This window comes from Nicotiana sylvestris, chromosome 12 (genome assembly GCF_000393655.2).
Source record: "Nicotiana sylvestris chromosome 12, ASM39365v2, whole genome shotgun sequence".
In the NCBI taxonomy this organism is placed as follows: Eukaryota; Viridiplantae; Streptophyta; class Magnoliopsida; order Solanales; family Solanaceae; genus Nicotiana; species Nicotiana sylvestris.
This window is the reverse complement of record NC_091068.1, coordinates 77,052,979-77,058,502: the sequence shown is the minus strand read 5'-3', so window position 1 is coordinate 77,058,502 and position 5,524 is coordinate 77,052,979. Positions and strand designations below refer to the sequence as shown.

At 37.3% G+C, this 5,524-nt stretch overlaps 1 long non-coding RNA gene across 1 annotated transcript; it reads left to right on the top strand.

Annotated features, from left to right (window-relative positions):
* The first annotated feature begins 1,755 nt into the window (after nucleotides 1-1,755).
* Nucleotides 1,756-4,138, top strand: LOC104245597 (uncharacterized). The gene is made up of 3 exons (XR_011404407.1): nucleotides 1,756-2,111; nucleotides 2,682-2,749; nucleotides 3,899-4,138. It is a non-coding gene; the product is annotated as an uncharacterized lncRNA (long non-coding RNA).
* Nucleotides 4,139-5,524: the final 1,386 nt, after the last annotated feature.

Genomic DNA, 5,524 nt, shown 5'->3' with positions numbered 1-5,524 from the left:
TTGCGGTGGCGTACAATTCCGTCCCTTATACGTAAATCTGCCCCTGCATATCACTATAAATTTCTATGTTGACTCCCTATTTTTTTTAAAATAAATTGTATACCTTTAAAATTACATAAAAGATGTACAAGTTATAGATGCAACAAGCTTGATCACATCTATATCACATGGCAACTCAATGATTGAAAAAATGAATGTACGAAAGGATAACAGATCGATTATTGCAAATACAATCTAATTTATGAGTGAATTAAGAGTCATTCCTACGGAGAGTAGCAATAAATAATTATTATTCTCTTTTTAAATTAGTGATTACTGTTCACACTTTACTAAACTAACTAAAATTTGAAGCTCATAAATCTCTATATGTTAAACTAAGTGTTTGTATCACCTTAAAGACAAGTTAGTTCTAATCCCATCAGTGGCGGATCCATGTGGGTGCTTAAGCACTCATTAACTTTGACCATATTAGGTAAATTTGTATAGACAATTATAAAAATATTTTGATAAATATTGAGTGAACACCCACAACTAAATTCATTTTTCCTTTTCTTTTGAAATATTTTTCGGCAAGCACCCATTACTTTAAAATCCTGAATCCGCCACTGTATCCTATTATATTTAGTGTGTATGATTTTCTTTTAGTCAAAAGATCCACCTTGCTGTTTTTTTTTTGGGGGGGGGGGGAAGGGGGAGGGGGAGGTTAGAATATTTTTTTTTCCTTTTTGCTAAAGGGGATAGAATATCTCCAACAAGTGTGCATATTAACAAATAAAAGTACATGGAGGATGACATACACCTTAGCCTCCAAAGAGTGATGACAATTGATACTAATGATTCATATGCTAAATTACAAAAAGAATATTGCCGAAATATGAGAGGACTCCTCCCTCCAATACACGATTTGTACAAGTAATAGCTTACTTATAATTCACTGCTAATATTCTTCATCTCAATCATTTGGAATATTAAAAGATAAAAATCTGGAATGGCATCTTGCTCTTGCTTCAAGAAAGCTCTAAATTGCCTAGGCAAACATAGAGCTTTCTATGAGAAAAAAGTGATTTTTGTCTCTTTCGCCCAAGCTTAGCATTTGATCTGTAACAACATTTCCTTCCCTAATTGTGCCATGGGGACCTAACTTTCATATTGATTATGTTGACAATCGAAAGAGAGTCGAACTTTACCACAAGCTTTAGTAAATTAAACCTACCAATGCATAAGTTCAAGCCCTGTAGAATTGTCTTAGCTTCTGCCATGCATATTATTGCTACAATGTATGTAGTATCCAGCAAAAGCTACTACCATATGTCCATAATAATCACTGATTATGCTACCCGCTCAAGTACTCCCAGGGTTTACTACAGCCATCTACATTCATTTTTATCTAGTCCTCCTTAGGTTTGGCCCATTTTACCAACTGACTTTGGAGGACTTGTTGCAGTTTTTCCACTCTAGCACATTTATCCTTTCAAGCTAAAGGTAATTGCAACTTAGAGAATTGACACTGGAAAATCAGAGATACTTGATGGCACACTTGCCATATGGATGCCTACCAGACATGTGGAATTTTCAAACCTTGTTCTTAGCAGATTACAGATGATAGGTACTGTAGTAGCATTCCAAGAACTTCATTATTTGGTTTAGTCAGCCACCATTATAATGCCAAGCTTCTAAAAATTCCTGGTGTATACTTAATGCCACAGTTACTAGTAAAGTATGCACAAACTTGTCTTGCTATGTCATTATGCCCAAAAAGGTGTGTAATAGTCTCCTGTTGAGGACAGGTATAATAGTTGCATCTTGAAGGAATCATAAAACCAAACATTTGAGCAGTTTCATCAGTTGGTACTCTATTTTGTTGGAGCCTCATCATGAGAAAGGAGACCTTAAAAGATATTTTTCTGTGCCAAACATACTTGCAAACAAAGATTTTATTTCTAACATTCCTCAATTGTTGCCATGTAGACTTGGTGGAGAAACTGCTTGAGTTTTCCAGTGTCCAACATGCCCAATTTTTCCTCCTCCACACAATTTAACTTTTTGGATCTTATTGACAACTGTAGCAGAGAAGAGACGACTAAGTTTATCTCACCTCAAACTTCTATTAGGTAAGAATTATATGACTTTAATGGTCTCTGAAGTTGGCCTGTCACCTGTAAAGCAGCTAAAGCTCCCTAACCAGTCCAATTATCCCACCAAAAGAAAACATCACATCTTTGATCTCCATCCCTAATTTTACATACAATGAAAGGATCTACCTTATCTTTGATCTCCATCATCCTTCTCCAAATATGTGATTGACAATATCTCCATTTCTTTGCAATTGGTGAAACCTGCTACCGTACTTGGCATCCAAAAATTGACTCAACACTGAGTTGTGAGTTCTAAAATTCCACCGCATCTTAGTAGCAAACGCATTAGAAAAGTCCTAGATGGGTTTTAAACATGCTCCATCTTTAGCATTTGGGTAACATAGATCAAACTACTTCTTCAAATGAAATTTTTATTTGTCCTTTATCTTTTCATAGAAAGAATTGGCCATAATCTATCCAATTTGAGGTGCGGGCCCGGGGTGGACTTTTTTGGTTGACTTTGCATATTTGATTCAAATCCTTAGCTTTATCATTTGAAATTATTTTCGATGGCTTTTACTGATGATATTAAGTTACTTTGGCTAGATTGGAGTCGCTCGGAGGTCGATTCGCGGGGCAAGGGCTTTTTGGAGTATTAATCTCCGTGCTTTGAGGTAAGTAACATATCTAAACTTAGATTTGAGGGTAATTAACCCTAGGAACTATGTTGTGTGAGATGAGTTGGGGTGACAGCGTGATGCACATGCTAGATAACGGGCGTGAGTGCGTGTACCGGAGTATTCATGATCCTAGTTGACTTTAGACTATTGCCGGACTTGTTTTACTATCATGCTTTATTAGATCCATTTTTTCCTACTCATTTGATTATTTGAGCTAGGATTCATCTTAGAAATCATGTTTAGACTATGTGCGTATTTGGTTGAGTCATAATGGTCTAATCTTACTGTTTTGAGTTGTTTGCCTTAACTGTAGTTATATACTAAATCATGATCCCTCATTTACATATCATATCTCAGTCTCCGCGTATCACTTATTTAATTCATCACATGTTGTTGTTTCTATATGTGATACTGTTTAGGGTGAGTTTTATGAGGTTGTGAGCCCTTGAGACTCGAGAGGTTGTTGACTGATGTGTTTCATAGAGCCACACTATGAGTGATATTTAGATCGGGTTGCACACCGCAATAGGACAGATTGGCTAATGATTTATATTTGGATCGGGCTGCACGCCGCAACAGGTCATATTGACTTTTGATTAGCGCTTGGGCTAGGATCCACCCCTTTAGAATCTGACATGCCAGCAGTGAGTGCAGGCACAATGATATATATATATATACATGTACTTTGGTGAGGGGCATATATACTAGGCACCCGTACAGTGCTGATTGTTGTGCGTGATGGTAAGGGGCATTGTGTCAGGCACCGTGAGTATGCTGAGTATGGTTATTCTTGATGGTTTCACTATGATGATATTGATAAAACATGCATATTTGACATATAGGCATGGAGATGTAGTTTCCCTCATGCTAACTGGTAAATGAGATGTTTATTCTGTGTTGGGCTTTAACTTGTCATATTTGAAAAGCATGTCTAAATTCCTGTAATGTGAACAAACTGAATAAGATATCATCGAGTGATACTTTACTGTTTCCTTTATATCCTGAGCTGTTACTAGTTATTGATGTATATCTCTGACTATTTTTTCTGAGCTGGTCACAGTTTTCAGTCCAATGTCAGATTTGTTACTTATTTAGTACATGGGGTCAATTATACTCATACTACACTCTGCACTTCGTGTGCAGATCCAGGTACTTAGGACGTGGTGATTGCTAGAGTTGTGTTGGTACCAGCCTTTTTGGAGACTACGAGGTAGCTGCTATGTCGTCTGCAGACTTTGAAGTTCTCTTTCATTTATTATGTTATTACTATTCTATTATTCAGACAGTGTACTGAGGATTTGGCCTTGTATTTTAATATTCAATAGTGCTCATGTACTCGTTGACACTAGATCATTGGGATGGCTGTAAAAGTATTACTGTTGTTTTGCGATTATCTCATGATATCGCCGCTGTCGAGTTTATTAAATTCTATTTTATTGAATTTACTGTTATTTTGGAATCTATTGGCTTGCCTAGAAAATAGTGTTAGGCGCCATCGCGACTCCGGTAGGAGTTGGGTCATGAAAAGTTGGTATTAGAGTACTAGGTTGCTTAGCTCTCACGAGTCATGAGCAAATTTAATAGAGTCTTTTGGATCGGTACAGAGACATATGTACTTATCTTCGAGAGGGTATTGAACTATTAGGAAACTTCACCTTCTTGCAAGCTAAATTAAGTTCTAGTTTAGGTGAAGGAAGTATGACCGCCTTACCAATAGTTGAAACCCAATTGGGAGATGTTTCGGCTTATATTCCTACTAATGTAATTTTCATTACTGATGGACAAATCTTCTTATCCGCCGACCTATTTAATTCTGGAATCAGACCTGCTATTAATGTGAGTATCTCCGTTTTCAGAGTGGCGTCCGCAGCTCAAATAAAAGCCATGAAACAAGTAGCTGGTAAATTAAAATTAGAACTAGCACAATTCGCAGAATTAGAAGCACAATTTGCTTCTGATCTCGATAAAGCTACTCAGAATCAATTGGCAAGAGGTCAACGATTACGTGAATTGCTTAAACAATCCCAATTAGCTCCTCTCACGATAGAAGAGCAGATAATGACTATTTATACCGGAACAAACGTCTATCTTGATTCATTAGAAGTTGGACAGGTAAGGAAATTTCTTGTTGAGCTATGTACTTACTTAAAAACTAATAAACCTCAGTTCCAAGAAATCATATCTTCTACCAAGACATTTACCGAGGAAGCAAAAGCTCTTTTGAAAGAAGCTATTCAGGAACAAATGGACCGTTTTATACTTCAGGAACAAACATAAAGAAATATTGATCACTTTTGTCTTCCCATCGTGCGAATTTGTTAATTCTGAAGTCTAAACCTCTATTCTTCTATTTTCTCAGAGATTGTGAGGATACGTTCAGCAGATCAGGCACCAGTACCACCAGTCAAGGCCGCGAGAGGCCGAAGTTGAGGTAGAGGCCGAGTTAGGGCTCGGGGTTATTTCATGATATCCATGTTGTTGAGTTTATTAAATTATGTTTTATTGAATTTACTGTTATTACGAAATCTATTGGCTTGCCTAGCAAGTGTTAGGCACTGTCGCGACTCCGGTGGGAGTTGGGTCGTGATAGTCCGACAATGTTATGGAATAGGTTGCTTAGACGAATTCCCGGTGTGGGGTTTGTCGCCCAAACTTTGAGGAGGGGGGAGGGGATTTGGTAGGTCAGAGTTACGCAGAGGCGGATCCAGGATTTGAAGTTTATGGGTTCTTTCAGCAGTCACAAGTTACATATACAATAATAATTGGGTT